Source organism: Festucalex cinctus, chromosome 12 (assembly GCF_051991245.1).
Source record: "Festucalex cinctus isolate MCC-2025b chromosome 12, RoL_Fcin_1.0, whole genome shotgun sequence".
In the NCBI taxonomy this organism is placed as follows: domain Eukaryota; kingdom Metazoa; phylum Chordata; class Actinopteri; order Syngnathiformes; family Syngnathidae; genus Festucalex; species Festucalex cinctus.
Window position 1 is genome coordinate 21268627 of NC_135422.1, and position 26925 is coordinate 21295551.

The window sequence follows — 26925 nt, forward strand, 5'->3', positions numbered from 1 at the left end:
GGGCTCGAGCACACCACACTATACGACACTATACTCACTAACTCCTTAAGATTTATTTCTAGTGGGCACTAAGCATCAACACTTGGTGTTACTGCATGCTAATTAGTCAATTTTCTTGACGCTGTCCCCCGTGGCCGGGCGGGGGTGACTATGCCCCCCCGGTGTCTGCTCGGCGGCGGTTGCATCTTGGCCGCTCCCTGGGCCCCCTCTGGGGTGCCGTGTTGGAGTGCTTTCCCTGGTGTCCGGGGCGGTGCCGTCCCGGCGCGGTCCGCTGCTCCGTGCCCGGCGGCGCAGTTCGGGGCGGGTGGGCCTCTGGTGTGCTCCGTGGTTCCCTCTCCCCCTCCCCCTTCCTCCCCCCTGTCGCCTCTCCCTCCTCTGCCTCCCGGTTACTTCTTTTTCTCAAGTAGACTTGTTAGCGCAGTAGGTAGCGCGTCACTCTCATAATCTGAAGGTCATGCGTTTGATCCTCATACAGGGCATGGCTGTTTTTTTCCCCAAATCTCATCAGTTAAAACAGACTTCATTCATACATAGTCTACAAAATACATTTTTGAGATGAAAGTCATTTAAGAAGCTTGCTAGCCCAATTACTTCCGATCCGAAGTCAGACACCTTAGCATAAAATAAATAAATAAATAAAAATAATAAAATAAAAAAAAATAAAAAATATCCCTCGCTTTTCACTTGTTACTTCTTTTTTCTGAAGTAGCCTTGTTAGCGCATCAGTCTCGTAATCTGAAGGTCATGAGTTCGATCCTCATACAGGGCATCGCTCTTTTTTTTTTTTTTTTCCTAAATCTCGTCAGTTAAAACAGACTTCATTCATACACAGTTTACTTAATACATTTTGGATATGAAAGTCATTTAAGAAGCAAATAATTTGCTGCTAAACCAATTATTTGGCTAACCATGAAGGGACTCGAACCCTCACTCTTATGATCCGAAGTCAGATGCCTTATCCATTAGGCCACATGGTCACACTGTGACAAAAAGTTTGGATGCACGCACTCTTAAAGCAAAAAAATAAAAGCAAAAAAAAAAAAAAAAAAACCTCGCTTTTCACTTGTTACTTGTTTTTTCTGAAGTAGCCTTGTTAGCGCAGTAGGTAGCGTGTCAGTCTCATAATTTGAAGGTCATGAGTTCGATCCTCCTACAGGGCATGGCTGTTGTTTTCTTCCCAAATCTCGTCAGTTAAAACCGACTTCACTAATACATAGTTTACATAATACATTTTTTATATGAAAGTCATTTAAGAAGCAAATAATTTGCTGCTAGCCCAATTATTTGGCTAACCATGAAGGGACTCAAACTCTCAATCTTCTGATCCGAAGTCAGACGCCTTATCCATTAGGCCACAAAAGCCGCGTTTCCATTACCCTTTTTCGCAAAAATCAAAGCGATATTGTACTATTTCGATAGAGTACAATTTCGAATTGTCGGTGTTTCCATTGAAGAGAGTTTCGCTTCTGAGGCGCAATTCTTGGAATGTCCCGTCTCACGAGACCTCGCTGTTCTGTAGGTGCTCATGATGTTTACGGAAGACTGATGCCCGGTATAGTTATATTACTTTAAAAACACTCACCCTTCCTCGTCATCGGGCAGTTTCGGGCATTTAGTGTTTGTGTTGTTGTGTATGTCCCTCGGCAGTCGGCAAGCAGTTCTGACACGAAAGCGAGTGGCACCGTACTTCCTACTTCCTGTAATCCTAAAATGTTGTTGTTCCCATGCAGAAGCTGGGTAAAAGGCGGGTTACAAATTGTTCAAAGTTTATGATGTTTTCTGCTAAATTAACCAGACATGGCAGGACAGGATTTCAAGCTCAGCTCTCCTTAAATTTTTCGAAGGCGGCTCGCTTGATTACACCTCTCTCTCTTTTATGCTCGTGACGTGCAGTAGCCAATACAAATCACTTCAGCATGTAAAACTAAAATGCAAACCCGGAATTAATAATTCTCAAAACAAATAGTAATTGCAAGTTTAATAAAAATACACATAAACAACGTGTTACATTCCTTTCCTCCGTGACCGGGCGGGTGTCACATTGTAGTGATTAGAACATAATTCACCCACGGAACGTTGGGACGAAGGGGGAGTTTGTTGGGATGAAAGGATGAAAGGATGAAAGGATAAAAGAACAAAATGTTGGTAGGTCTGTGAGCCTCGCGCAGAGTGAGTTGTGGTTGCTGTTAAACGATGAGAAGCTGATATCAATAAACCGCCGGTCTTTGGCTCCGGACTTCAACACTCTGCCTCCGACTCCCGTCACTGCTCGCTACATTGGTGACCCCGACATCCGCCTCGTTGACGTTTCCGAGGCTGAGAATTTGATCGAATTGAGCGACATGGCGAACTCCGCTGGTATCAAGTTACCGGAGTTTTGGGAGTCGGCCGCGGCGACGTGGTTTGTACAAGCTGAAGCTCAGTTTGCCATCCGGGGAATTACGGACGATTCCACGCGCTACTACCACGTCGGGGCCGCGCTCGGGAGCTCCACGGCGGCCAGAGCTACGGCGCTAGCGAACACTACCATCTCCGAGCCACGTGCTCTGGCGGAGGAAGCTGACCGCTTTTTCCTGGCCACCCAGCGTCACAACCACGAGGTCTTGGCCTCTGCACGCGCCTTCCCGGTCCCGGCGGCCGCAACGGCACCTCATAAGGTACGCGCTGCCGTGGATGGCCGATCGGCCCCTGGCTTATGCTATTTTCACGCACGTTTTGGTACCAAGGCGAAGAGGTGGCGCGCCCCTTGCTCCTTTGTTGCGTCGGGAAACGGCGACGCCTCCACTCAGTTGCAGCTGTGAGTGGGGGCGCAGAGTGCCGGCTGCTGTTTATCATGGACACCCTCTCCAGACTCAAGTTCCTCTGTGACTCCGGCGCCCGCAGAAGCGTGTTGCCTGCCTCGGCTGAAGATGCTGCCGGGGGCACTCACGGCCCGCACCTGTCAGCGGCCAACGATGCACCGATCCGGACCTACGGCACTAAGACAGAATGTGTCTTTGGTGTGCCCTCCAGCCAATACCTCGGCCACCTCATCAACGAGGACGGCGCCACCCCGCTCCCGGCAAAAGTGGAAGCTGTTGCCGCTTTTCCTCGACCCCGGACGGCCCAGGGTCTTCGGGAGTTCCTCGGGATGGTGACTTTTTACCACAGGTTCTTCCGCTTCATCCTGGAGGGCCGTGAGTTCACGGTCTTCGTCGATCACATGCCGCTCGCCTTCTCCATGTCGAAGTTGTCCGAGCCGTGGTCCGCGCGGCAACAGCGACAGTTGTCGTTCATATCTGGATACACCACGGACATCCGACATATCGCTGGCAAGGACGACGTGGTCGCGGATTGTCTGTCCAGGGCAGCCGTCAACACGGTACAGCTGGGCCTCGACTTTTCCCGGATGGCGGCCGACCAGGCTTCCGACCGTGACACCCAGTCGCTTCGGGGCTCCGACACCGGGTTGCAAGTTAAACCGGCTCATGTTGACCTGGCCGGACCCCTGGACGTGCCCCGCGCCCCCGCCGCGGCCGCCCCCCTGGGCTGCGCCTTGTGGACCGTGTGGGGTCCCTTCCAGTTGTTCCTGCATCCCCGCCAGTTGGTGCGCGGGACTGTTCTGGTGTTTCTGCTGTGTCCCTCCCGCCCTCGCTCCCTGGGTCCTGTACCCGCAGGGGTCGGGCAGTTTTGCCGCCCCATCATCCGGAGTTTGATTGTGAGTGAATTCTGGGGGGGCTTGTGTAGTGATTAGAACATAATTCACCCACGGAACGTTGGGACGAAGGGGGAGTTTGTTGGGATGAAAGGATGAAAGGATGAAAGGATAAAAGAACAAAATGTTGGTAGGTCTGTGAGCCTCGCGCAGAGTGAGTTGTGGTTGCTGTTAAACGATGAGAAGCTGATATCAATAAACCGCCGGTCTTTGGCTCCGGACTTCAACACTCTGCCTCCGACTCCCGTCACTGCTCGCTACAACATGACTACTAATGCGCAAAAAGTGTTTCCATTACCCTTTTGCGAAATACTTCTTTTTCGATACGTCTCAAAAACCACCTCATGAGAGCCCAAAAACTTTTTTGCGATATTTGAGGTTTTTTTTCGCAAATCCGGTGTTTCCATTACCAGCTTACTTTTGCGAAACATGCCTTTTGCGCAAAACTGAGGGTAATGGAAACGCACTTATAGTCACACTGTGACATAAGGTTGGGATGCATGCATTCTTCAAGAAAGCAAAAAAAAAAAAAGATCCTTCGCTTTTCACTTATTTTTTCTGAAGTACCCTTCATTCATACATAGTCTACATAATACATTTTTTATATGAAAGTCATTTAATAAGCAAATTATTTGCTGCTAGTCCAATTATTTGGCAAACCATATAGGGACTTGAACCCTCAATCTTCTGATCTGAAGTCAGACACCTTTTCCATTAGGCCACATGGTCACACTGTGAAGTAAGGTTGCGATGCATGCATTCTTTTTTTTTTTTTTTTTTTTTGCTAGCCCGATTACTTACGATCCGAAGTCAGACACCTTATCCATTAGGCCAGATGGTCGCACCAACATAAGGTTGAGATGCATGCACTCTTAAAGAAAAAAAAAAAAAGAAGATTCCTCGCTTTTCACTTGTTACTTCCTTTTTCTGAGGGAGCCTTGTTAGTGCAGAAGGTAGTGTGTTAGTCTCATAATCTGAAGGTCATGAGTTCCATCCTCATACAGGGCATGGCTGCTTTTTTTTCCCCAAATCTCGTCAGTAAAAACAGACTTCATTCATACATAGTCTACATAATACATTTTTGATATGAAAGTCATTTAAGAAGCAAATAATTTGCTGCTAGCCCAATTATTTGGCTAACCATGAAGGGACTCAAACCCTCAATCTTCTGATCCGAAGTCAGACACCTTATCCATTAGGCCACATGGTCACACTGTGACGTAAGTGCACACACTCTTAAAATAGAAGAAGAAAAGAAAAAAAACCCTCACTTTTCACTTGCTACTTCTTTTCTCTGAAGCAGCCTTGTTAGCGCAGAAGGTAGCGCGTCAGTCTCATAATCTGAAGGTCATGAATTCGAGCCTCATACAGGACATAGCTGTTTTTTTCCCCAAATCTCGTCAGTTAAAAAAGATTTCATTCATACATAGTTTACATAATACATTTTTGATATGAAAGTCATTTAAGAAGCAAATAATTTGCTGCTAGCCCAATTACTTGGCTAACCATGAAGGGACACAAACCCTCAATCTTCTGATCCAAAGTCAGACTCCTTATCCATTAGGTCACATGGTCACACGGTGACGTAAGGTTTGGATGCAAGCAGTCAAAGCCAAAAAAAAAAAAAAAAAAAAAGCCCTCGCTTTTCACTTATTACTTCTTTTATCTGAAGTAGCCTTGTTAGCGCAAGAGGTAGCGCGTCAGTCTCATAATCTGAAGGTCATGAGTTCAATCCTCATACAGGGCATGGCTGTTTTTTTCCCCAAATCTCGTCAGTTAAAACAGACTTCAGCTTCATTCATACATAGTCTACATAATATATTTTTGATATGAAAGTCATTTAAGAAGCTTGCTTGCCCAATTACTTCCGATCCGAAGTCAGAAACCCTTATCCATTAGGCCAGATGGTCGCACCAACATAAGGTTGGGATGCATTCACTTTTAAAGGAAAAAAAAAAAAAAAAAAAAAAAAAAAAAAAAAACTAAAAAAAAAAAAAAAAAAAACTGATGATCCCTCGCTTTTCACTTCTTTTTTTTCAAGTAGTCTTGTTAGCGCAGTAGGTAGTGCGTCAGTCTCATAATCTGAAGGTCATGAGTTCAATCCTCATACAGGGCATGGCTGTTTTTTTTTTCTCCCAAATCTCGTCAGTTAAAACAGACTTCATTCATACATAGTTTACATAATACATTTTTGATATGAAAGTCATTGAACTCATTCACTCCCAAAAACGTATTTATATGTTTTTTTTCGTTTGTTTGTTTTTTGTTTTTTTAAATGCTAGAGCATAAAGAAGGCTTTGATGCAGCCTCAGGCAGCAATGGTAGTTATTACAAAAAAATGGCCAGCAGGTGGCAACAGAGTATAAGAGAGCAGCACGGGCCATGTTGCAACAAGCTCTTTTTCCCATTGTTCTCAAAAGGTTTGTGAATAATGATGAAACTTTGCTTTGCTATTCTAATGCTCATTTCTGCAAAACATAAACAGATAAAAATATACCTTTTTTGTCCTGATGAAAGAAGAGACTAATCTTTCTTTTGCTAGGTTCCATGTTTTTATAGCAATAGAAGACAATATCCAGTGGACATTGCAAAATCAGTCAAAAAAATATAAAACAGTGAAAACGCCTGGGAGTGAATGAGTTAAGAAGCAAATAATTTGCTGCTAGCCCAATTATTTGGCTAACCATGAAGGGACTCGAACGCTCAATCTTCTGAACCGAAGTCAGACGCCTTATCCATTAGCCCATATGGTCACACTGTGACATAAGTTTTGGATGCATTTTCCCCAAATCTCGTCAGTGAAAACAGACTTCATCTTCATTCATACATAGTCTACAGAATATATTTTTGATATGAAAGTCATTTAAGAAGCTTGCTAGCCCAATTACTTCCAATCCGAAGTCAGACACCTTATCCATTAGGCCAGATGGTCACACCAACATAAGGTTGGGATGCATTCACTCGTATAAAAAAAACAAAAAAAAACAAACAAAAAAAAACAAACAAAAAAAAACTGATGATCCCTCGCTTTTCACTTACTTCTGTTTTTCAAGGAGCCTTGTTTGCGCAGTAGGTAGCGCGTCAGTCTCATAATCTGAAGGTCATGAGTTCGATCCTCATACAGGGCATTGCTGTTTTTTTTCCCCAAATCTCGTCAATTAAAACAGACTTCATTCATACATAGTTTACATAATACATTTTTGATATGAAAGTAATTTAAGAAGCAAACAATTTGCTGCTAGCCCAATTGTTTGGGTAACCATGAGGGGACTCAAACCCTCAAACTTTTGATCCGAAGTCAGAGACCTTATCCATTTGGCCACATGGTCACACTGTGGCATACGTTTTTGATGCACGCACTCTTAAAGAAAAACAAAACAAAAAACCCGTGATGATCCCTCGCTTTTCACTTACTTCTTTTTTCTGAAGTAGCCTTGTTAGCGCAGTAGGGAGCGCGTCAGTCTCATAATCTGAAGGTCATGAGTTCGATCCTCATACAGGGCATGGCTGTTTTTTTTTTACCCAAATCATGTCAGTTAAAACTAACTTCATTCATACATAGTCTACACAATATATTTTTTATATGAAAGTCATTTAAGAAGCTTGCTCGCCCGATTACTTCCGATCTGAAGTCAGACACCTTATCCATTAGGCCAGATGGTCGCACCAACATAAGGTTGGGATGCATTCACTTTTAAAGGAAAAAAAGAAAAAAGAAAAAAAAAAAACTGATGATCCCTCGCTTTTCACTTCTTTTTTTCCAAGTTGCCTTGTTAGCGCAGTTGGTCGCGCGTCAATCTCAGAATCTGAAGGTCATGAGTTTGATCCTCATACTGGGCATGGCTGTTTTTTTTTTTCCCCAAATCTCGTCAGTTAAAACAGACTTCATTCATACATAGTCTACATAATACATTTTTGATATGAAGTCATTTAAGAAGCAAATAATTTGCTGCTAGCCCAATTATTTGGCTAACCATGAAGGGACTCGAACCCTCAATCTTCTGATCCGAAGTCAGACTCCTTATCCGTTAGGCCACATGGTCACACTGTAACATAAGGTTTGGATGCACGCACTCTTAAAGCAAAAAACAAAACAGAACGTGATGATCCCTCGCTTTTCGCTTACTTCTGCTGCTCTAGTGTCCTTGTTAGCGCAATAGGTAGCGCGTCAGTCTCATAATATGAAGGTCATGAGTTCAATCCTCATACAGGGCATGGCTGTTTTTTTTTCCCTCCCAAATCTCATCAGTTAAAACAGACTTCATTCATACATAGTTTACATAATACATTTTTGATATGAAAGTCATTGAACTCATTCACTCCCAAAAACGTATTTATATGTTTTTTTTTCGTTTGTTTGTTTTTTGTTTTTTTAAATGCTAGAGCATAAAGAAGGCTTTGATGCAGCCTCAGGCAGCAATGGTAGTTATTACAAAAAAATGGCCAGCAGGTGGCAACAGAGTATAAGAGAGCAGCACGGGCCATGTTGCAACAAGCTCTTTTTCCCAGTGTTCTCAACAGGTTTGTGAATAATGATGAAACTTTGCTTTGCTATTCTAATGCTCATTTCTGCAAAACATAAACAGATAAAAATATACCTTTTTTGTCCTGATGAAAGAAGATACTAATCTTTCTTTTGCTAGGTTCCATGTTTTTATAGCAATAGAAGACAATATCCAGTGGACATTGCAAAATCAGTCAAAAAACAATAAAACAGTGAAAACGCCTGGGAGTGAATGAGTTAAGAAGCAAATAATTTGCTGCTAGCCCAATTTTTTGGCTAACCATGAAGGGACTCGAACCCTCAATCTTCTGATCCGAAGTCAGACGCCTTGTCCATTAGGCCACATGGTCACACTGTGGGATAAGTTTTGGATGCATGCACTCTTAAAGCTAAAAAAAAAAAAAAAAAAAAAAAAAAAAAAAAAAAAAAAGTGATCCCTCGCTTTTCACTTAATTTTATTTTCCCAAGTGGCCTTGTTAGCGCAGTAGGTAGTGCGTCAGTCTCATAATCTGAAGGTCATGAGTTCGATCCTCATACAGAGCATCGCTTTTTTTTTATTCCCAAAGCTCGTCAGTTAAAACAGACTTCATTCATACATAGTCTACGTAACACATTTTTGATATGAAAGTCATTTAAGAAGCAAATAATTTGCTGTTAGCCCAATTTTTTGGCTAACAATGAAGGGACTCAAACCCTCAATCTTCTGATCCGAAGTCAGACACCTTATCCATTAGGCCACATGGTCACACAGCCCCATAAGCTTTCTCGGAAGCGTCGGCAAATATGTGAACCTCATTTAGCGCCTTCCATCTTGACACCTGCGGAAACATAAGGGCGAGGGAGTGACAAGACAGACAAACAGTCCAGCTCAGCTTCCCAATTAGACCAGGCCTGCATCAGTTCAGAGGGGAGGTTCGTATCATCCCACCCACGCTTCTTGTCCCACAGCTGCCTGACAAGCTTTGCTCGGGTGGAGTAGAGCAACAGGTAACCTCGGGGGTCATATTGGGAGGCTAGGACTTTGTAGATGTTCCTCAAAGTCGGCGCTTCATAGGCTACTGGTCTCTGTTTGTAGCTTAAGGAATCAGTCTCCCAGTTCCAACTGAGGCCAAGGGTAGATTCTTGGGGGTCGGCCTTATCTTCGGCCAGCCACTTGTCCAGGCTTTCGGATCGAGCTTCTTGAGGCAAGTGGCTCAGGACATTTGCGTTGCTGCAGGCCCACTGACGCATGTCAAACCCTGCTGAGGCTAATAGGGCTCTGAGACCATCGACTAGTGACTTGGCTTCTTCTGGAGTGTGCAGGCTTTGGAGACAATTATCCACGAAGAAACACTTCTCCACTGAGATCTTGAGGGCTCCGTCTGGTTGCCTAGGATCGGCTACATGGCATTGTAGGGCATAGGTTGCACAGCATGGGCTGCAGGCTGTGCCAAATGGAAGGACCTGCCACTCAAATACGCTGGGGGGTTTGTCCACCTGCAAGTCGCGCCACAGGAATCTGAGTAAGGGCCGATCCTCAGGAATAAGATGCACCTGATGGAACATCCCCTTTATATCCCCACTTACTGCTACGGGGCGCTCGCGGAACCTCAATAAGACTCCCAACAACGAAGCCCCGAGATTCGGACCAGCAAGTAGGTATTGGTTTAAGGACTGTTCGAGGTACTGGTGGGAGCAGTTAAAGACAAGGCGCGACTTCCCGTTATGCTTGACAAGATGTTGGGGAATGTACCATTCCTCCGGATGAGGAGTCTCGAATGTGACTTCACACACTGCACCAGTCCATGAGCTTCTGTATCTCTGACTTATATGCCTCTGCCTGTTTGGGATTCTTCAGGAGGCGTCTCTCGGTGCTGCGTAATAGCGGCATCACAGAATCTTTGGGGGCTACAAGCAACGGCATGTCCCTCGCTTCTCACTTCTTTTTCTCAAGTAGTCTTGTTAGCGCAGTAAGTAGCGCGTCAGTCTCATAATCTGAAGGTCATGCGTTCGATCCTCATACTGGGCGTGGTGTTTTTTTCCCCCAAATCTCGTCAGTTAAAACAGACTTAATTCATACATAGTCTACATAATACATTTTTAAATTTTTGATATGAAAGTCATTTAAGAAGCAAATAATTTGCCGCTAGCCCAATTATTCGGCTAACGATGAAGGGACTCGAAACTTCAATCTTCTGATCCGAAGTCAGACGCCTTATTCATTAGGCCACATGGTCACAATGACACTGTGACATAAGGTTTGGATGCACACACTCTTAAAGCAGGAGAAAAAAAAAATAATAAAAGATCCCTCGCTTTTCACTTGTTACTTCTCTTTTCTGAAGTAGCCTTGGTAGAGCAGTAGGTAGCGCGTCAGTCTCATAATCCGGAGGTCATGAGTTCCATCCTCATACAGGACATTGCTGTTCTTTTTCCCAAATCTTGTCAGTTAAAACAGACATTCATACATAGTATACAAAATACATTTTTGATATGAAAGTCATTTAAGAAGCAAATAATCTGCTGCTAGCCCAATTATTTGGCTAACCATGAAGGGACTCAAACCCTCAATGTTCTGATCCGAAGTCAGACGCCTTATCCATTAGGCCAAATGGTCACACTGCGATGCAAGGTTTGGATGCATGCACTCTTAAACCTCATTTAGCGCCTTCCATCTTGACACCTGCGGAAACATAAGGGCGAGGGAGTGACAAGACAGACAAACAGTCCAGCTCAGCTTCCCAATTAGACCAGGCCTGCATCAGTTCAGAGGGGAGGTTCGTATCATCCCACCCACGCTTCTTGTCCCACAGCTGCCTGACAAGCTTTGCTCGGGTGGAGTAGAGCAACAGGTAACCTCGGGGGTCATATTGGGAGGCTAGGACTTTGTAGATGTTCCTCAAAGTCGGCGCTTCATAGGCTACTGGTCTCTGTTTGTAGCTTAAGGAATCAGTCTCCCAGTTCCAATTGAGGCCAAGGGTAGATTCTTGGGGGTCGGCCTTATCTTCGGCCACCCACTTGTCCAGGCTTTCGGATCGAGCTTCTTGAGGCAAGTGGCTCAGGACATTTGCGTTGCTGCAGGCCCACTGACGCATGTCAAACCCTGCTGAGGCTAATAGGGCTCTGAGACCATCGACTAGTGACTTGGCTTCTTCTGGAGTGTGCAGGCTTTGGAGACAATTATCCACGAAGAAACACTTCTCCACTGAGATCTTGAGGGCTCCGTCTGGTTGCCTAGGATCGGCTACATGGCATTGTAGGGCATAGGTTGCACAGCATGGGCTGCAGGCTGTGCCAAATAGAAGGACCTGCCACTCAAATACGCTGGGGGGTTTGTCCACCTGCAAGTCGCGCCACAGGAATCTGAGTAAGGGCCGATCCTCAGGAATAAGATGCACCTGATGGAACATCCCCTTTATATCCCCACTTACTGCTACGGGGCGCTCGCGGAACCTCAATAAGACTCCCAACAACGAAGCCCCGAGATTCGGACCAGCAAGTAGGTATTGGTTTAAGGACTGTTCGAGGTACTGGTGGGAGCAGTTAAAGACAAGGCGCGACTTCCCGTTATGCTTGACAAGATGTTGGGGAATGTACCATTCCTCCGGATGAGGAGTCTCGGATGTGACTTCACACACTGCACCAGAGTCCATGAGCTTCTGTATCTCTGACTTATATGCCTCTGCCTGTTTGGGATTCTTCAGGAGGCGTCTCTCGGTGCTGCGTAATAGCGGCATCACAGAATCTTTGGGGGCTACAAGCAACGGCATGTCCCTCGCTTCTCACTTCTTTTTCTCAAGTAGTCTTGTTAGCGCAGTAAGTAGCGCGTCAGTCTCATAATCTGAAGGTCATGCGTTCGATCCTCATACTGGGCGTGGTGTTTTTTTCCCCCAAATCTCGTCAGTTAAAACAGACTTCATTCATACATAGTCTACATAATACATTTTTAAATTTTTGATATGAAAGTCATTTAAGAAGCAAATAATTTGCCGCTAGCCCAATTATTCGGCTAACGATGAAGGGACTCGAAACTTCAATCTTCTGATCCGAAGTCAGACGCCTTATTCATTAGGCCACATGGTCACAATGACACTGTGACATAAGGTTTGGATGCACACACTCTTAAAGCAGGAGAAAAAAAAAATAATAAAAGATCCCTCGCTTTTCACTTGTTACTTCTCTTTTCTGAAGTAGCCTTGGTAGCGCAGTAGGTAGCGCGTCAGTCTCATAATCCGGAGGTCATGAGTTCGATCCTCATACAGGACATTGCTGTTCTTTTTCCCAAATCTTGTCAGTTAAAACAGACATTCATACATAGTATACAAAATACATTTTTGATATGAAAGTCATTTAAGAAGCAAATAATCTGCTGCTAGCCCAATTATTTGGCTAACCATGAAGGGACTCAAACCCTCAATGTTCTGATCCAAAGTCAGACGCCTTATCCATTAGGCCAAATGGTCACACTGCAATGCAAGGTTTGGATGCATGCACTCTTAAAGCAAAAAAAAAAAAAAAAAAAAAAAAAGATCCGTCGCTTTTCACTTGTTACTTCTTTTTTCTGAAGTAGCCTTGTTAGCGCAGTAGGTAGCGCGTCAGTCTCATAATCTGAAGGTCACGAGTTCGATCCTCATACAGGGCATGGCTGTTTTTTTTTTTTTTTCCCCAAATCTCGTCAGTTAAAACAGACTTCACTCATACATAGTCTACATAATGCATTTTTGATATGAAAGCCATTTAAGAAGCAAAAATTTTGCTGCTAGCCCAATTCTTTGGCTAACCATGAAGGGACTCGAACCCTCAATCTTCTGATCCGAAGTCAGACACCTTATCCATTAGGCCACATGGTCACACTGTGACGTTAGTGCACACACTCTTAAAATAGAAGAAGAAGAAAAAAAAAACGCTCGCTTTTCACTTGCTACTTCTTTTCTCTGAAGCAGCCTTGTTAGCGCAGTAGGTAGTGCGTCAGTCTCATAATCTGAAGGTCATGATTTCGATCCTCATACAGGGCATGGCTGTTTTTCCCCCCAAAATTCGTCAGTTAAAATAGACTTCATTCATACATAGTTTACATAACACATTTTTGATATGAAAGTCATTTAAGAAGCAAACAATTTGCTGCTAGCCCAATTATTTGGATAACCATGAAGGGACTCAAACCCTCAAACTTCTGATCCAAAGTCAGACACCTTATCCATTTGGCCACATGGTCACACTGTGACAGAAGGTTTGGATGCATGCACTCTTAAAGCAAAAAAAATAAAAATTTGACCGCTTTTCACTTGTTACTACTTTTTATGAGGTAGCCTTGTTAGCGCAGTAGGTAGCTCGTCAGTCTCATAATCTGAAGGTCATGAGTTCGATCCTCATACAGGGCATGGCTTTTCTTTTTTTTTCCCAAATCTCTTCAGTTAAAACAGACTTCACTCATACATAGTTTACATAATACATTTTTGATATGAAAGTCATTTAAGAAGCTAATAATTTGCTGCTAGCCCAATTATTTGGCTAACCATGAAGGGACTCGAACCCTCAATCTTCTGATCCGAAGTCAGACGCCATTTGGCCACAGGGTCACACTGTGTAGTAAGGTTGGGATGCATGCATTCTTAAAGCAAAAAAAAAAGATCCCTCACTTTTCACTTCTTTTTTCTGAAGTAGCCTTGTTAGCGCAGTAGGTAGCGTGTCAGTTTCATAATCTGAAGGTCATGAGTTCAATCCTTTACATAATACATTTTTGATATGAAAGTCATTTAAGAAGCAAATAAACGTCTGCTAGCCCAATTAGTTGGCTAACCATGAAAGGACTCAAACCCTCAATCTTCTGATCCGAAGTCAGACACCTTAATCATTTGGCCACATGGTCACACTGTGACATAAGGTTTGGATGCATGCACTCTCAAAGCAAAAAAAAAACGTGGGAAAAAAAAAATAAAAAAAAATACCCGTGATGATTCCTCGCTTTTCGCTTACTTCTTTTTCTCAAGTACCCTTGTTAGCACAGTAGGTAATGCGTCAGTCTCATAATCTGAAGGTCATGAGTTCGATCCTCATACAGGGTATCTCTGTTTTTTTTCCCAAATCTCGTCAGTTAAAACAGACTTCATTCATAAATAGTCTACATAATGCATTTTTGATATGAAAGCCATTTAAGAAGCAAATAATTTGCTGCTAGCCCAATTCTTTGGCTAACCATGAAGGGACTCGAACCCTCAATCTTCTGATCCGAAGTCAGACACCTTATCCATTAGGCCACATGGTCACACTGTGATGTAAGTGCACACACTCTTAAAATAGAAGAAAAAAAAAATAGATCCCTCGCTTTTCACTTGATACTTCTTTTTTCTGAAGGAGCCTTGTTAGCACAGTAGGTAGCGCGTCAGTCTCATAATCTGAAGGTCATGAGTTCGATCCTCATACAGGCCATGGCTGTTTTTTTTTTTTTTTCCCAAATCTCGTCAGTTAAAACAGACTTCACTCATACATAGTTTACATAATACATTTATGATATGAAAGTCATTTAAGAAGCTAATAATCTGCTGCTCGCCCAATTATTTGGCTAACCATGAAGGGACTCGAACCCTCAATCTTGTGATCCAAAATCAGACACCTTATCCATTAGGCCACATGGTCACATTGTGGCGTAAATAGAAGAAGAAGAAAAAAAAAAAAAAGAAAAAAAAAAAAAAAAAAAAAAGATTCCCTCGCTTTTCACTTGCTACTTCTTTTTTCTGAAGCAGCCTTGTTAGCGCAGTACGTAGCGCGTCAGTCTCATAATCTGAAGGTCATGATTTCGATCCTCATACAGGGCATGGCTGTTTTTTTCCCCAAAATTCATCAGTTAAAATAGACTTCATTCATACATAGTTTACATAATACATTTTTGATATGAAAGTCATTTAAGAAGCAAACAATTTACTGCTAGCCCAATTATTTGGCTAACCATGAAGGGACTCAAACCCTCAATTTTCTGATCCAAAGTCAGACACCTTATCCATTAGGCCACATGGTCACACTGTGACAGAAGGTTTGGATGCATGCACTCTTAAAGCAAAAAAATAAAATAAAAAAAATTGACCTCTCGCTTTTCACTTGTTACTACTTTTTCCTGAAGTAGCCTTGTTAGCACAGTAGGTAATGCGTCAGTCTCATTATCTGAAGGTCATGAGTTCGATCCTCATACAGGGTATCTCTGTTTTTTTTTCCCAAATCTCGTCAGTTAAAACAGACTTCATTCATACATGGTTTACATAATACATTTTTGATATGAAAGTCATTTAAGAAGCAAATAATTTGCTGCTAGCCCAATTCTTTGGCTAACCATGAAGGGACTCGAACCCTCAATCTTCTGATCCGAAGTCAGACACCTTATCCATTAGGCCACATGGTCACACTGTGACAGAAGGTTTGGATGCATGCACTCTTAAAGCAAAAAAAATAAAAATTTGACCGCTTTTCACTTGTTACTACTTTATATGAGGTAGCCTTGTTAGCGCAGTAGGTAGCGCGTCAGTCTCATAATCTGAAGGTCATGAGTTCGATCCTCATACAGGGCACGCCTGTTTTTTTTTTTTCCCAAATCTCGTCAGTTAAAACAGACTTCACTCATACATAGTTTACATAATACATTTTTGATATGAAAGTCATTTAAGAAGCTAATAATTTGCTGCTAGCCCAATTATTTGGCTAACCATGAAGGGACTCGAACCCGCAATCTTCTGATCCGAAGTCAGACGCCATTTGGCCACATGGTCACACTGTGTAGTAAGGTTGGGATGCATGCATTCTTAAAGAAAGCAAAAAAAAAGAAAAAAAAAAGTTCCCTCACTTTTCACTTCTTTTTTCTGATGTAGCATTGTTAGCGCAGTAGGTGGCGTGTCAGTCTCATAATCTGAAGGTCATGAGTTCAATCGTTTACATAATACATTTTTGATATGAAAGTCATTTAAGAAGCAAATAAATTGCTGCAAGCCCAATTAGTTGGCTAACCATGAAGGGACTCGAACCCTCAATCTTCTGATCCGAAGTCAGACGCCTTATCCATTAGGCCACATGGTCACACTGTGACATAAGATTTGGATGCATGCACTCTTAAAGCAAAAAAAATAAAAATTTGACCGCTTTTCACTTGTTACTACTTTTTATGAGGTAGCCTTGTTAGCGCAGTAGGTAGAGCGTCAGTCTCATAATCTGAAGGTCATGAGTTCGATCCTCATACAGGGCATGGCTTTTCTTTTTTTTTCCCAAATCTCTTCAGTTAAAACAGACTTCACTCATACATAGTTTACATAATACATTTTTGATATGAAAGTCATTTAAGAAGCTAATAATTTGCTGCTAGCCCAATTATTTGGCTAACCATGAAGGGACTCGAACCCTCAATCTTCTGATCCGAAGTCAGACGCCATTTGGCCACATGGTCACACTGTGTAGTAAGGTTGGGATGCATGCATTCTTAAAGCAAAAAAAAAAAGATCCCTCACTTTTCACTTCTTTTTTCTGAAGTAGCCTTGTTAGCGCAGTAGGTAGCGTGTCAGTTTCATAATCTGAAGGTCATGAGTTCAATCCTTTACATAATAAATTTTTGATATGAAAGTCATTTAAGAAGCAAATAAACGTCTGCTAGCCCAATTAGTTGGCTAACCATGAAGGGACTCAAACCCTCAATCTTCTGATCCGAAGTCAGACACCTTAATCATTTGTCCACATGGTCACACTGTGACATAAGGTTTGGATGCATGCACTCTCAAAGCAAAAAAAAAAACATGGAAAAAAAATAAAAAATACCCGTGATGATTCCTCGCTTTTCGCTTACTTCATTTTCTCAAGTACCCTTGTTAGCACAGTAGGTAATGCGTCAGTCTCATAATCTGAAGGTCATGAGTTCGATCCTCATACAGGGTATCTCTGTTTTTTTTCCCAAATCTCGTCAGTTAAAACAGACTTCATTCATAAATAGTCTACATAATGCATTTTTGATATGAAAGCCATTTAAGAAGCAAATATTTTGCTGCTAGCCCAATTCTTTGGCTAACCATGAAGGGACTCGAACCCTCAATCTTCTGATCCGAAGTCAGACACCTTATCCATTAGGCCACATGGTCACACTGTGACAGAAGGTTTGGATGCATGCACTCTTAAAGCAAAAAAAATAAAAATTTGACCGCTTTTCACTTGTTACTACTTTTTATGAGGTAGCCTTGTTAGCGCAGTAGGTAGCGCGTCAGTCTCATAATCTGAAGGTCATGAGGTCGATCCTCATACAGGGCATCTCTGTTTATTTTCCCAAATCTCGTCAGTTAAAACAGACTTCATTCATACATGGTTTACATAATACATTTTTGATATGAAAGTCATTTAAGAAGCAAATAATTTGCTGCTAGCCCAATTATTTGGCTAACCATGAAGGGACTCGAACCCTCAATCTTCTAATCCAAAGTCAGACACCTTATCCATTAGGCCACATGGTCACACTGTGATGGAAGTGCACACACTCTTAAAATAGAAGAAAAAAAAAAAAATAGATCCCTCGCTTTTCACTTGATACTTCTTTTTCCTGAAGGAGCCTTGTTAGCACAGTAGGTAGCGCGTCAGTCTCATAATCTGAAGGTCATGAGTTCGATCCTCATACAGGGCATGGCTGTTTTTTTTTTTTTTCCCAAATCTCGTCAGTTAAAACAGACTTCACTCATACATAGTTTACATAATACATTTTTGATATGAAAGTCATTTAAGAAGCTAATAATTTGCTGCTAGCCCAATTATTTGGCTAACCATGAAGGGACTCGAACCCTCAATCTTCTAATCCAAAGTCAGACACCTTATCCATTAGCCCACATGGTCACATTGTGGCGTAAATAGAAGAAGAAGAAGAAGAAGAAGAAAAAAAAAAAAAAAAAAAAAAAGATTCCCTCGCTTTTCACTCTCTACTTCTTTTTTCTGAAGCAGCCTTGTTAGCGCAGTAGGTAGCGCGTCAGTCTCATAATCTGAAGGTCATGATTTCGATCCTCATACAGGGCATGGCTGTTTTTTTCCCAAAAATTCGTCAGTTAAAACAGACTTCATTCATACATAGTTTACATAATACATTTTTGATATGAAAGTCATTTAAGAAGCAAACAATTTGCTGCTAGCCCAATTATTTGGCTAACCATAAAGGGACTCGAACCCTCAATCTTCTGATCCGAAGTCAGACACCTTATCCATTAGGCCACATGGTCACACTGTGACAGAAGGTTTGGATGCATGCACTCTTAAAGCAAAAAAAATAAAAATTTGACCGCTTTTCACTTGTTACTACTTTTTATGAGGTAGCCTTGTTAGCGCAGTAGGTAGCGCGTCAGTCTCATAATCTGAAGGTCATGAGTTCGATCCTCATACAGGGCACGCCTGTTTTTTTTTTTTCCCAAATCTCGTCAGTTAAAACAGACTTCACTCATACATAGTTTACATAATACATTTTTGATATGAAAGTCATTTAAGAAGCAAATAAATTGCTGCAAGCCCAATTAGTTGGCTAACCATGAAGGGACTCGAACCCTCAATCTTCTGATCCGAAGTCAGACGCCTTATCCATTAGGCCACATGGTCACACTGTGACAGAAGGTTTGGATGCATGCACTCTTAAAGCAAAAAAAATAAAAATTTGACCGCTTTTCACTTGTTACTACTTTTTATGAGGTAGACTTGTTAGCGCAGTAGGTAGCGCGTCAGTCTCATAATCTGAAGGTCATGAGTTCGATCCTCATACAGGGCATCTCTGTTTATTTTCCCAAATCTCGTCAGTTAAAACAGACTTCATTCATACATGGTTTACATAATACAATTTTGATATGAAAGTCATTTAAGAAGCAAATAAATTGCTGCAAGCCCAATTAGTTGGCTAACCATGAAGGGACTCGAACCCTCAATCTTCTGATCCGAAGTCAGACGCCTTATCCATTAGGCCACATGGTCACACTGTGACATAAGATTTGGATGCATGCAGTCTTAAAGCAAAAAAAAATAAAATAAAATAAAAATACCCGTGATGATTCCTCGCTTTTCGCTTACTTCTTTTTCTCAAGTACCCTTGTTAGCACAGTAGGTAATGCGTCAGTCTCATAATCTGAAGGTCATGAGTTCGATCCTCATACAGGGTATCTCTGTTTTTTTCCCCAAATCTCGTCAGTTAAAACAGACTTCATTCATAAATAGTCTACATAATGCATTTTTGATATGAAAGCCATTTAAGAAGCAAATAATTTGCTGCTAGCCCAATTCTTTGACTAACCATGAAGGGACTCGAACCCTCAATCTTCTGATCCGAAGTCAGACACCTTATCCATTAGGCCACATGGTCACACTGTGACAGAAGGTTTGGATGCATGCACTCTTAAAGAAAAAAAAATAAAAATTTGACCACTTTTCACTTGTTACTACTTTTTATGAGGTAGCCTTGTTAGCGCAGTAGGTAGCGCGTCAGTCTCATAATCTGAAGGTCATGAGTTCGATCCTCATACAGGGCATCTCTGTTTATTTTCCCAAATCTCGTCAGTTAAAACAGACTTCATTAATAAATAGTCTACATAATGCATTTTTGATATGAAAGCCATTTAAGAAGCAAATAATTTGCTGCTAGCCCAATTCTTTGGCTAACCATGAAGGGACTCAAACCCTCAATCTTCTGATCCGAAGTCAGACACCTTATCCATTAGGCCACATGGTCACACTGTGAGAGAGGGTTTGGATGCATGCACTCTTAAAGCAAAAAAAAAATAAAAAAAAAAAAAAAAAAAAATAAAAAAAAAATAAAAAAAAAAATGACCTCTCGCTTTTCACTTGTTACTACTTTTTCCTGAAGTAGCCTTGTTAGCGCAGTAGGTAGCGCGTCAGTCTCATAATCTGAAGGTCATGAGTTCGATCCTCATTCAGGGCACGCCTGTTTTTTTTTTCCCAAATCTCGTCAGTTAAAACAGACTTCACTCATACATAGTTTACATAATACATTTTTGATATGAAAGTCATTTAAGAAGCAAATAAATTGCTGCAAGCCCAATTAGTTGGCTAACCATGAAGGGACTCGAACCCTCAATCTTCTGATCCGAAGTCAGACGCCATATCCATTAGGCCACATGGTCACACTTTGACATAGGTTTTGGATGCATGCAGTCTTAAAGCAAAAAAATAAAAAAATAAAAATACCCGTGATGATTCCTCGCTTTTCGCTTACTTCTTTTTCTCAAGTACCCTTGTTAGCACAGTAGGTAATGAGTCAGTCTCATAATCTGAAGGTCATGAGTTCGATACTCATACAGGGTATCTCTGTTTTTTTTCCCAAATCTCGTCAGTTAAAACAGACTTCATTCATAAATAGTCTACATAATGCATTTTTGATATGAAAGCCATTTAAGAAGCAAATAATTCGCTGCTAGCCCAATTCTTCGGCTAACCATGAAGGGACTCGAACCCTCAATCTTTTGATCCGAAGTCAGACACCTTATCCATTAGGCCACATAGTCACAATGTGACAGAAGGTTTGGATGCATGCACTCTTAAAGCAAAAAAAATAAAAATTTGACCGCTTTTCACTTGTTACTACTTTTTATGAGGTAGCCTTGTTAGCGCAGTAGGTAGCGCGTCAGTCTCATAATCTGAAGGTCATGAGTTCGATCCTCATACAGGGCATCTCTGTTTATTTTCCCAAATCTCGTCAGTTAAAACAGACTTCATTCATAAATAGTCTACATAATGCATTTTTGATATGAAAGCCATTTAAGAAGCAAATAATTTGCTGCTAGCCCAATTCTTCGGCTAACCATGAAGGGACTCGAACCCTCAATCTTTTGATCCGAAGTCAGACACCTTATCCATTAGGCCACATAGTCACAATGTGACAGAAGGTTTGGATGCATGCACTCTTAAAGCAAAAAAAATAAAAATTTGACCGCTTTTCACTTGTTACTACTTTTTATGAGGTAGCCTTGTTAGCGCAGTAGGTAGCGCGTCAGTCTCATAATCTGAAGGTCATGAGTTCGATCCTCATACAGGGCATCTCTGTTTATTTTCCCAAATCTCGTCAGTTAAAACAGACTTCATTCATAAATAGTCTACATAATGCATTTTTGATATGAAAGCCATTTAAGAAGCAAATAATTCACTGCTAGCCCAATTCTTTGACTAACCATGAAGGGACTCGAACCCTCAATCTTCTGATCCGAAGTCAGACACCTTATCCATTAGGCCACATGGTCACACTGTGACAGAAGGTTTGGATGCATGCACTCTTAAAGAAAAAAAAATAAAAATTTGACCACTTTTCACTTGTTACTACTTTTTATGAGGTAGCCTTGTTAGCGCAGTAGGTAGCGCGTCAGTCTCATAATCTGAAGGTCATGAGTTCGATCCTCATACAGGGCATCTCTGTTTATTTTCCCAAATCTCGTCAGTTAAAACAGACTTCATTAATAAATAGTCTACATAATGCATTTTTGATATGAAAGCCATTTAAGAAGCAAATAATTTGCTGCTAGCCCAATTCTTTGGCTAACCATGAAGGGACTCAAACCCTCAATCTTCTGATCCGAAGTCAGACACCTTATCCATTAGGCCACATGGTCACACTCTGATGTAAGTGCACACACTCTTAAAATAGAAGAAGAAGAGAAAAAAAAAAAAAAGATCCCTCGCTTTTCACTTGCTACTTCTTTTTTCTGAAGCAGCCTTGTTAGCGCAGTAGGTAGCGCGTCAGTCTCATAATCTGAAGGTCATGATTTCGATCCTCATACAGGGCATGGCTGTTTTTTTCCCCAAAATTCGTCAGTTAAAACAGACTTCATTCATACATAGTTTACATAATACATTTTTGATATGAAAGTCATTTAAGAAGCAAACAATTTGCTGCTAGCCCAATTATTTGGCTAACCATGAAGGGACTCAAACCCTCAATTTTCTGATCCAAAGTCAGACACCTTATCCATTAGGCCACATGGTCACACTGTGACAGAAGGTTTGGATGCATGCACTCTTAAAGCAAAAAAATAAAATAAAAAAATTGACCTCTCGCTTTTCACTTGTTACTACTTTTTCCTGAAGTAGCCTTGTTAGCACAGTAGGTAATGCGTCAGTCTCATTATCTGAAGGTCATGAGTTCGATCCTCATACAGGGTATCTCTGTTTTTTTTTTCCCAAATCTCGTCAGTTAAAACAGACTTCATTCATACATGGTTTACATAATACATTTTTGATATGAAAGTCATTTAAGAAGCAAATAATTTGCTGCTAGCCCAATTCTTTGGCTAACCATGAAGGGACTCGAACCCTCAATCTTCTGATCCGAAGTCAGACACCTTATCCATTAGGCAGAGGGTCGCACCAACATAAGATTGGGATGCATGCACTCTGAAAAAAAAAAAAAAAAAAAGTGCTGATCCCTCGCTTTTCACTTACTTTTTTTTTCAAGTAGCCTTGTTAGCGCAGTAGGTAGTGCGTCAGTCTCATAATCTGAAGGTCATGAGTTCGATCCTCCATGTCACCATGGCACCTTTAGCAAAACACAGAACTTTTGTGTTTTTTCTGCTGCACAGACGTTTAACACCAAACAAGGCTTTGTCGCCTATTATCAGTGTTTGTGTTTCAGTAGCTGAACGGATTTGCTGAGGAGGTCCGGTTTCATACCTTTGACTGGTGCTGTGATCCCCCGAGGCTTGCTGGCTCGGCGACAGCACGGCAAACCTGTTTCTCAGTTCGATATCAGTATTTTGTCTTCGTCGGCCAAGAGACGGTTTCCTTTTTCTTGCTGGTACCAACGTCCAAGACTGATTTCTTGGGGTTGAGGTAGCCTTTTGCATAGGCCGACGTGTTTCCTCAGGCATTAGTTGGCGGTCAGGTCCAGCTGTTGGGCGACGACTCCTCAGTTTTGGCTTTGCTCCCAGCACATTCCACAGAGGGTCGGTGGATGGAGCTAGCTGTTTGTTAGCATGCTCATGACCACCGTTTGGAGACATTGGCAGTGTGGTGTCATTCCACAATTTTCCATTCACCTCCACAAACATTTCAAGGCGGTGCATTCTTGTCTCCAGCACTGCCATCTTCTGAAGAAGTTTGTGGTATTCATCGGTCGAGATGGAAGGCATCATTCGTCCAGCCATGCTGCTAGTAGCAGTCGCGTGCTGATTAGCGTCCCGTGCTCACGTTATCGTGAGGAGTTTCCCAAAAAAAAAAAAAAATGTTGAAAAATGCGCCCAGCTGGTTGTATCTACCAAACAAAAAGGTAGTACAGCCACATCGAGGCAAATGTCCAGGAAAAATCCCAGAAAAAGAAAGAAAAAAAGAAGTTATCAGCTGAAAGAATGCAAAGCAAAGCAGGAGCAGAGCAGATTGCGTCTACACCGTAGGTAGCACGTCAGTCTCATAATCTGAAGGTCATGAGTCCGATCCTCATACAGGGCATCGCTGTTCTTTTTCCCAAATCTCGTCAGTTAAAACAGACTTCATTCATACATAGGCTACATAATACCTTTTTGATATGAAAGTCATTTAAGAAGCAAATAATTTGCTGCTAGCCCAATTATTTGGCTAACCATGAAGGGACTCAAACCCTCAATCTTCTGATCCAAAGTCAGACTGAAGTCAGACACCTTATCCATTAGGCCAGAGGGTCGCACCAACATAAGGTTGGGATGCATGCACTCTGAAAAAAAAAAAAAAAAAAAGTGCTGATCCCTCGCTTTTCACTTACTTTTTTTTTCAAGTAGCCTTGTTAGCGCAGTAGGTAGTGCGTCAGTCTCATAATCTGAAGGTCATGAGTTCGATCCTCATACAGGGCATCGCTGTTTTTTTTTCCCCAAATCTCGTCAGTGAAAACAGACTTCATTCATACATAGTCTACAAAATACATTTTTGATATGAAAGTCATTTAAGAAGCAAATAATCTGCTGCTAGCCCAATTATTTGGCTAACCATGAAGGGACTCGAACCCTCAATCTTCTGATCCGAAGTCAGACGCCATTTGGCCACATGGTCACACTGTGTAGTAAGGTTGGGATGCATGCATTCTTAAAGAAAGCAAAAAAAAAAAAAGATCCCTCACTTTTCACTTCTTTTTTCTGAAGTAGCCTTGTTAGCGCAGTAGGTAGCGTGTCAGTTTCATAATCTGAAGGTCATGAGTTCAATCCTTTACATAATACATTTTTGATATGAAAGTCATTTAAGAAGCAAATAAATGGCTGCTAGCCCAATTAGTTGGCTAACCATGAAGGGACTCAAACCCTCAATCTTCTGATCCGAAGTCAGACACCTTATCCATTAGGCCACATGGTCACGCAGTGACATACGGTTTGGATGCATGCACTCTTAAAACAAAAACAAAAAAAATCCCTCGCTTTTCACTTGATGCTTCTTTTTCCTGAAGAAGCCTTGTTAGCGCAGTAGGTAGTGCGTCAGTCTCATAATCTGAAGGTCTTGAGTTCGATCCTCATACAGGGCATGGCTGTTTTTTTCCCCAAATCTCGTCAGTTAAAACAGACTTCAGCTTCATTCATACATAGTCTATATAATATATTTTTGATATGAAAGTCATTTAAGAAGCTTGCTAGCCCAATTACTTCCGATCCGAAGTCAGACACCTTATCCATTAGGCCAGAGGGTCGCACCAACATAAGGTTGGGATGCATGCACTCTGAAAAAAAAAAAAAAAAAAAAGTGCTGATCCCTCGCTTTTCACTTACTTTTTTTTTCAAGTAGCCTTGTTAGCGCAGTAGGTAGTGCGTCAGTCTCATAATCTGAAGGTCATGAGTTCGATCCTCATACAGGGCATCGCTGTTTTTTTTTCCCCAAATCTCGTCAGTGAAAACAGACTTCATTCATACATAGTCTACAAAATACATTTTTGATATGAAAGTCATTTAAGAAGCAAATAATCTGCTGCTAGCCCAATTATTTGGCTAACCATGAAGGGACTCGAACCCTCAATCTTCTGATCCGAAGTCAGACGCCATTTGGCCACATGGTCACACTGTGTAGTAAGGTTGGGATGCATGCATTCTTAAAGAAAGCAAAAAAAAAAAAAGATCCCTCACTTTTCACTTCTTTTTTCTGAAGTAGCCTTGTTAGCGCAGTAGGTAGCGTGTCAGTTTCATAATCTGAAGGTCATGAGTTCAATCCTTTACATAATACATTTTTGATATGAAAGTAATTTAAGAAGCAAATAAATGTCTGCTAGCCCAATTAGTTGGCTAACCATGAAGGGACTCAAACCCTCAATCTTCTGATCCGAAGTCAGACACCTTATCCATTAGGCCACATTGTCACGCAGTGACATAAGGTTTGGATGCATGCACTCTTAAAACAAAAACAAAAAAAATCCCTCGCTTTTCACTTGATGCTTCTTTTTCCTGAAGTAGCCTTGTTAGCGCAGTAGGTAGTGCGTCAGTCTCATAATCTGAAGGTCATGAGTTCGATCCTCATACAGGGCATGGCTGTTTTTTTCCCCAAATCTCGTCAGTTAAAACAGACTTCAGCTTCATTCATACATAGTCTATATAATATATTTTTGATATGAAAGTCATTTAAGAAGCTTGCTAGCCCAATTACTTCCGATCCGAAGTCAGACACTTTATCCATTAGGCCACATGGTCACACTGTGACATAAGTTTTGGATGCATGCAGTCTTAAAGCAAAAAAATAAAAATAAAAAAATACCCGTGATGATTCCTCGCTTTTCGCTTACTTCTTTTTCTCAAGTACCCTTGTTAGCACAGTAGGTAATGAGTCAGTCTCATAATCTGAAGGTCATGAGTTCGATACTCATACAGGGTATCTCTGTTTTTTTTCCCAAATCTCGTCAGTTAAAACAGACTTCATTCATAAATAGTCTACATAATGCATTTTTGATATGAAAGCCATTTAAGAAGCAAATAATTCGCTGCTAGCCCAATTCTTCGGCTAACCAAGAAGGGACTCGAACCCTCAATCTTCTGATCCGAAGTCAGGCACCTTATCCATTAGGCCACATGGTCACACTGTGACAGAAGGTTTGGATGCATGCACTCTTAAAGCAAAAAAAATAAAAATTTGACCGCTTTTCACTTGTTACTACTTTTGATGAGGTAGCCTTGTTAGCGCAGTAGGTAGCGCGTCAGTCTCATAATCTGAAGGTCATGAGTTCAATCCTCATACAGGGCATCTCTGTTTATTTTCCCAAATCTCGTCAGTTAAAACAGACTTCATTCATAAATAGTCTACATAATGCATTTTTGATATGAAAGTCATTTAAGAAGCAAATAATTTGCTGCTAGCCCAATTATTTGGCTAACCACGAAGGGACTCGAACCCTCAATCTTCTAATCCGAAGTCAGACACCTTATCCATTAGGCCACATGGTCACACTCTGATGTAAGTGCACACACTCTTAAAATAGAAGAAGAAGAGAAAAAAAAAAAAAAGATCCCTCGCTTTTCACTTGCTACTTCTTTTTTCTGAAGCAGCCTTGTTAGCGCAGTAGGTAGCGCGTCAGTCTCATAATCTGAAGGTCATGATTTCGATCCTCATACAGGGCATGGCTGTTTTTTTCCCCAAAATTCGTCAGTTAAAACAGACTTCATTCATACATAGTTTACATAATACATTTTTGATATGAAAGTCATTTAAGAAGCAAACAATTTGCTGCTAGCCCAATTATTTGGCTAACCATGAAGGGACTCAAACCCTCAATTTTCTGATCCAAAGTCAGACACCTTATCCATTAGGCCACATGGTCACACTGTGA

General features: G+C 41.6%; 55 non-coding genes across 55 annotated transcripts; 36 read left to right on the plus strand and 19 right to left on the minus strand.

Annotated features, from left to right (window-relative positions):
- Nucleotides 1–904: 904 nt before the first annotated feature.
- Nucleotides 905–977, minus strand: trnar-ucg (transfer RNA arginine (anticodon UCG)). The gene has a single exon. It is a non-coding gene; the product is annotated as a tRNA-Arg (tRNA).
- Nucleotides 978–1087: 110 nt separating this feature from the next.
- trnam-cau (transfer RNA methionine (anticodon CAU)) lies at nucleotides 1088–1160 on the plus strand. Its single transcript has one exon. It is a non-coding gene; the product is annotated as a tRNA-Met (tRNA).
- Nucleotides 1161–4831: 3671 nt separating this feature from the next.
- Nucleotides 4832–4904, minus strand: trnar-ucg (transfer RNA arginine (anticodon UCG)). The gene has a single exon. It is a non-coding gene; the product is annotated as a tRNA-Arg (tRNA).
- A 464-nt stretch (nucleotides 4905–5368) lies between these two features.
- On the plus strand, nucleotides 5369–5441 carry trnam-cau (transfer RNA methionine (anticodon CAU)). Its single transcript has one exon. It is a non-coding gene; the product is annotated as a tRNA-Met (tRNA).
- Nucleotides 5442–5737: 296 nt separating this feature from the next.
- On the plus strand, nucleotides 5738–5810 carry trnam-cau (transfer RNA methionine (anticodon CAU)). Its single transcript has one exon. It is a non-coding gene; the product is annotated as a tRNA-Met (tRNA).
- A 939-nt stretch (nucleotides 5811–6749) lies between these two features.
- trnam-cau (transfer RNA methionine (anticodon CAU)) lies at nucleotides 6750–6822 on the plus strand. Its single transcript has one exon. It is a non-coding gene; the product is annotated as a tRNA-Met (tRNA).
- A 303-nt stretch (nucleotides 6823–7125) lies between these two features.
- Nucleotides 7126–7198, plus strand: trnam-cau (transfer RNA methionine (anticodon CAU)). Its single transcript has one exon. It is a non-coding gene; the product is annotated as a tRNA-Met (tRNA).
- A 263-nt stretch (nucleotides 7199–7461) lies between these two features.
- On the plus strand, nucleotides 7462–7534 carry trnal-cag (transfer RNA leucine (anticodon CAG)). Its single transcript has one exon. It is a non-coding gene; the product is annotated as a tRNA-Leu (tRNA).
- A 941-nt stretch (nucleotides 7535–8475) lies between these two features.
- trnar-ucg (transfer RNA arginine (anticodon UCG)) lies at nucleotides 8476–8548 on the minus strand. Its single transcript has one exon. It is a non-coding gene; the product is annotated as a tRNA-Arg (tRNA).
- A 120-nt stretch (nucleotides 8549–8668) lies between these two features.
- trnam-cau (transfer RNA methionine (anticodon CAU)) lies at nucleotides 8669–8741 on the plus strand. The gene has a single exon. It is a non-coding gene; the product is annotated as a tRNA-Met (tRNA).
- A 4005-nt stretch (nucleotides 8742–12746) lies between these two features.
- On the plus strand, nucleotides 12747–12819 carry trnam-cau (transfer RNA methionine (anticodon CAU)). The gene has a single exon. It is a non-coding gene; the product is annotated as a tRNA-Met (tRNA).
- Nucleotides 12820–12954: 135 nt separating this feature from the next.
- trnar-ucg (transfer RNA arginine (anticodon UCG)) lies at nucleotides 12955–13027 on the minus strand. The gene has a single exon. It is a non-coding gene; the product is annotated as a tRNA-Arg (tRNA).
- A 92-nt stretch (nucleotides 13028–13119) lies between these two features.
- Nucleotides 13120–13192, plus strand: trnam-cau (transfer RNA methionine (anticodon CAU)). The gene has a single exon. It is a non-coding gene; the product is annotated as a tRNA-Met (tRNA).
- Nucleotides 13193–13485: 293 nt separating this feature from the next.
- trnam-cau (transfer RNA methionine (anticodon CAU)) lies at nucleotides 13486–13558 on the plus strand. Its single transcript has one exon. It is a non-coding gene; the product is annotated as a tRNA-Met (tRNA).
- A 610-nt stretch (nucleotides 13559–14168) lies between these two features.
- On the plus strand, nucleotides 14169–14242 carry trnam-cau (transfer RNA methionine (anticodon CAU)). Its single transcript has one exon. It is a non-coding gene; the product is annotated as a tRNA-Met (tRNA).
- A 127-nt stretch (nucleotides 14243–14369) lies between these two features.
- On the minus strand, nucleotides 14370–14442 carry trnar-ucg (transfer RNA arginine (anticodon UCG)). Its single transcript has one exon. It is a non-coding gene; the product is annotated as a tRNA-Arg (tRNA).
- A 91-nt stretch (nucleotides 14443–14533) lies between these two features.
- Nucleotides 14534–14606, plus strand: trnam-cau (transfer RNA methionine (anticodon CAU)). The gene has a single exon. It is a non-coding gene; the product is annotated as a tRNA-Met (tRNA).
- Nucleotides 14607–14919: 313 nt separating this feature from the next.
- On the plus strand, nucleotides 14920–14992 carry trnam-cau (transfer RNA methionine (anticodon CAU)). Its single transcript has one exon. It is a non-coding gene; the product is annotated as a tRNA-Met (tRNA).
- A 304-nt stretch (nucleotides 14993–15296) lies between these two features.
- On the plus strand, nucleotides 15297–15369 carry trnam-cau (transfer RNA methionine (anticodon CAU)). The gene has a single exon. It is a non-coding gene; the product is annotated as a tRNA-Met (tRNA).
- A 128-nt stretch (nucleotides 15370–15497) lies between these two features.
- Nucleotides 15498–15570, minus strand: trnar-ucg (transfer RNA arginine (anticodon UCG)). The gene has a single exon. It is a non-coding gene; the product is annotated as a tRNA-Arg (tRNA).
- Nucleotides 15571–15663: 93 nt separating this feature from the next.
- Nucleotides 15664–15736, plus strand: trnam-cau (transfer RNA methionine (anticodon CAU)). The gene has a single exon. It is a non-coding gene; the product is annotated as a tRNA-Met (tRNA).
- A 429-nt stretch (nucleotides 15737–16165) lies between these two features.
- Nucleotides 16166–16238, minus strand: trnar-ucg (transfer RNA arginine (anticodon UCG)). The gene has a single exon. It is a non-coding gene; the product is annotated as a tRNA-Arg (tRNA).
- A 93-nt stretch (nucleotides 16239–16331) lies between these two features.
- trnam-cau (transfer RNA methionine (anticodon CAU)) lies at nucleotides 16332–16404 on the plus strand. Its single transcript has one exon. It is a non-coding gene; the product is annotated as a tRNA-Met (tRNA).
- Nucleotides 16405–17010: 606 nt separating this feature from the next.
- Nucleotides 17011–17084, plus strand: trnam-cau (transfer RNA methionine (anticodon CAU)). Its single transcript has one exon. It is a non-coding gene; the product is annotated as a tRNA-Met (tRNA).
- Nucleotides 17085–17211: 127 nt separating this feature from the next.
- trnar-ucg (transfer RNA arginine (anticodon UCG)) lies at nucleotides 17212–17284 on the minus strand. Its single transcript has one exon. It is a non-coding gene; the product is annotated as a tRNA-Arg (tRNA).
- Nucleotides 17285–17377: 93 nt separating this feature from the next.
- On the plus strand, nucleotides 17378–17450 carry trnam-cau (transfer RNA methionine (anticodon CAU)). The gene has a single exon. It is a non-coding gene; the product is annotated as a tRNA-Met (tRNA).
- A 127-nt stretch (nucleotides 17451–17577) lies between these two features.
- Nucleotides 17578–17650, minus strand: trnaq-uug (transfer RNA glutamine (anticodon UUG)). Its single transcript has one exon. It is a non-coding gene; the product is annotated as a tRNA-Gln (tRNA).
- A 94-nt stretch (nucleotides 17651–17744) lies between these two features.
- trnam-cau (transfer RNA methionine (anticodon CAU)) lies at nucleotides 17745–17817 on the plus strand. Its single transcript has one exon. It is a non-coding gene; the product is annotated as a tRNA-Met (tRNA).
- A 310-nt stretch (nucleotides 17818–18127) lies between these two features.
- Nucleotides 18128–18200, plus strand: trnam-cau (transfer RNA methionine (anticodon CAU)). Its single transcript has one exon. It is a non-coding gene; the product is annotated as a tRNA-Met (tRNA).
- A 127-nt stretch (nucleotides 18201–18327) lies between these two features.
- trnar-ucg (transfer RNA arginine (anticodon UCG)) lies at nucleotides 18328–18400 on the minus strand. Its single transcript has one exon. It is a non-coding gene; the product is annotated as a tRNA-Arg (tRNA).
- Nucleotides 18401–18493: 93 nt separating this feature from the next.
- trnam-cau (transfer RNA methionine (anticodon CAU)) lies at nucleotides 18494–18566 on the plus strand. Its single transcript has one exon. It is a non-coding gene; the product is annotated as a tRNA-Met (tRNA).
- A 131-nt stretch (nucleotides 18567–18697) lies between these two features.
- Nucleotides 18698–18770, minus strand: trnar-ucg (transfer RNA arginine (anticodon UCG)). The gene has a single exon. It is a non-coding gene; the product is annotated as a tRNA-Arg (tRNA).
- Nucleotides 18771–18863: 93 nt separating this feature from the next.
- trnam-cau (transfer RNA methionine (anticodon CAU)) lies at nucleotides 18864–18936 on the plus strand. The gene has a single exon. It is a non-coding gene; the product is annotated as a tRNA-Met (tRNA).
- A 127-nt stretch (nucleotides 18937–19063) lies between these two features.
- trnar-ucg (transfer RNA arginine (anticodon UCG)) lies at nucleotides 19064–19136 on the minus strand. Its single transcript has one exon. It is a non-coding gene; the product is annotated as a tRNA-Arg (tRNA).
- Nucleotides 19137–19247: 111 nt separating this feature from the next.
- On the plus strand, nucleotides 19248–19321 carry trnam-cau (transfer RNA methionine (anticodon CAU)). The gene has a single exon. It is a non-coding gene; the product is annotated as a tRNA-Met (tRNA).
- Nucleotides 19322–19448: 127 nt separating this feature from the next.
- trnar-ucg (transfer RNA arginine (anticodon UCG)) lies at nucleotides 19449–19521 on the minus strand. Its single transcript has one exon. It is a non-coding gene; the product is annotated as a tRNA-Arg (tRNA).
- A 93-nt stretch (nucleotides 19522–19614) lies between these two features.
- On the plus strand, nucleotides 19615–19687 carry trnam-cau (transfer RNA methionine (anticodon CAU)). Its single transcript has one exon. It is a non-coding gene; the product is annotated as a tRNA-Met (tRNA).
- A 127-nt stretch (nucleotides 19688–19814) lies between these two features.
- trnar-ucg (transfer RNA arginine (anticodon UCG)) lies at nucleotides 19815–19887 on the minus strand. The gene has a single exon. It is a non-coding gene; the product is annotated as a tRNA-Arg (tRNA).
- A 137-nt stretch (nucleotides 19888–20024) lies between these two features.
- On the plus strand, nucleotides 20025–20097 carry trnam-cau (transfer RNA methionine (anticodon CAU)). The gene has a single exon. It is a non-coding gene; the product is annotated as a tRNA-Met (tRNA).
- A 129-nt stretch (nucleotides 20098–20226) lies between these two features.
- Nucleotides 20227–20299, minus strand: trnar-ucg (transfer RNA arginine (anticodon UCG)). The gene has a single exon. It is a non-coding gene; the product is annotated as a tRNA-Arg (tRNA).
- Nucleotides 20300–20773: 474 nt separating this feature from the next.
- Nucleotides 20774–20846, plus strand: trnam-cau (transfer RNA methionine (anticodon CAU)). The gene has a single exon. It is a non-coding gene; the product is annotated as a tRNA-Met (tRNA).
- A 293-nt stretch (nucleotides 20847–21139) lies between these two features.
- On the plus strand, nucleotides 21140–21212 carry trnam-cau (transfer RNA methionine (anticodon CAU)). The gene has a single exon. It is a non-coding gene; the product is annotated as a tRNA-Met (tRNA).
- Nucleotides 21213–21339: 127 nt separating this feature from the next.
- On the minus strand, nucleotides 21340–21412 carry trnar-ucg (transfer RNA arginine (anticodon UCG)). The gene has a single exon. It is a non-coding gene; the product is annotated as a tRNA-Arg (tRNA).
- A 93-nt stretch (nucleotides 21413–21505) lies between these two features.
- Nucleotides 21506–21578, plus strand: trnam-cau (transfer RNA methionine (anticodon CAU)). Its single transcript has one exon. It is a non-coding gene; the product is annotated as a tRNA-Met (tRNA).
- A 127-nt stretch (nucleotides 21579–21705) lies between these two features.
- trnar-ucg (transfer RNA arginine (anticodon UCG)) lies at nucleotides 21706–21778 on the minus strand. The gene has a single exon. It is a non-coding gene; the product is annotated as a tRNA-Arg (tRNA).
- A 101-nt stretch (nucleotides 21779–21879) lies between these two features.
- On the plus strand, nucleotides 21880–21952 carry trnam-cau (transfer RNA methionine (anticodon CAU)). The gene has a single exon. It is a non-coding gene; the product is annotated as a tRNA-Met (tRNA).
- Nucleotides 21953–22255: 303 nt separating this feature from the next.
- trnam-cau (transfer RNA methionine (anticodon CAU)) lies at nucleotides 22256–22328 on the plus strand. The gene has a single exon. It is a non-coding gene; the product is annotated as a tRNA-Met (tRNA).
- A 1585-nt stretch (nucleotides 22329–23913) lies between these two features.
- trnam-cau (transfer RNA methionine (anticodon CAU)) lies at nucleotides 23914–23986 on the plus strand. The gene has a single exon. It is a non-coding gene; the product is annotated as a tRNA-Met (tRNA).
- Nucleotides 23987–24406: 420 nt separating this feature from the next.
- trnar-ucg (transfer RNA arginine (anticodon UCG)) lies at nucleotides 24407–24479 on the minus strand. The gene has a single exon. It is a non-coding gene; the product is annotated as a tRNA-Arg (tRNA).
- Nucleotides 24480–24572: 93 nt separating this feature from the next.
- On the plus strand, nucleotides 24573–24645 carry trnam-cau (transfer RNA methionine (anticodon CAU)). Its single transcript has one exon. It is a non-coding gene; the product is annotated as a tRNA-Met (tRNA).
- Nucleotides 24646–24901: 256 nt separating this feature from the next.
- On the plus strand, nucleotides 24902–24974 carry trnam-cau (transfer RNA methionine (anticodon CAU)). The gene has a single exon. It is a non-coding gene; the product is annotated as a tRNA-Met (tRNA).
- Nucleotides 24975–25560: 586 nt separating this feature from the next.
- On the plus strand, nucleotides 25561–25633 carry trnam-cau (transfer RNA methionine (anticodon CAU)). Its single transcript has one exon. It is a non-coding gene; the product is annotated as a tRNA-Met (tRNA).
- Nucleotides 25634–26269: 636 nt separating this feature from the next.
- trnam-cau (transfer RNA methionine (anticodon CAU)) lies at nucleotides 26270–26342 on the plus strand. Its single transcript has one exon. It is a non-coding gene; the product is annotated as a tRNA-Met (tRNA).
- A 127-nt stretch (nucleotides 26343–26469) lies between these two features.
- On the minus strand, nucleotides 26470–26542 carry trnar-ucg (transfer RNA arginine (anticodon UCG)). The gene has a single exon. It is a non-coding gene; the product is annotated as a tRNA-Arg (tRNA).
- A 101-nt stretch (nucleotides 26543–26643) lies between these two features.
- trnam-cau (transfer RNA methionine (anticodon CAU)) lies at nucleotides 26644–26716 on the plus strand. The gene has a single exon. It is a non-coding gene; the product is annotated as a tRNA-Met (tRNA).
- The last annotated feature ends 209 nt before the right edge of the window (nucleotides 26717–26925 follow it).